Genomic DNA, 341 nt, shown 5'->3' with positions numbered 1-341 from the left:
GGGGAGAAGGTGGAAACCATTTTTTTTCTTCTTCTGCTGCTTTCTGGGCTAAATTGAGGTCACGACGAAAGATTTGGTAAACCTGGTTTCCAAGCCCTACAGACTCTTCCCGTGTAAACTAGGATGGGAAGGCAAATATCAGCAGGTGTTTCTACGTATCGAGGTTCTGCAAAGAGTTAAAGGAGAAATAGATTTTACTCCTTGTTGTTAAATGCCGCTGTCTGTCGTGGGCATCTCTTATGACTTCGGCACATCCACATATAGAGAAATATTTTGGAGTTTTAAAACATCCGGCATGGAACCCATTTTCAAAAATAAATCTGCTCAGCGTAATTTTTCAG

This window comes from Notechis scutatus, chromosome 7 (genome assembly GCF_049901735.1).
Source record: "Notechis scutatus isolate UNSWTSFEM ecotype Mainland chromosome 7, rNotScu1.2, whole genome shotgun sequence".
NCBI lineage: Eukaryota > Metazoa > Chordata > Lepidosauria > Squamata > Elapidae > Notechis > Notechis scutatus.
The sequence above is the reverse complement of the archived record's forward strand: the minus strand, read 5'-3'. Positions refer to the sequence as shown.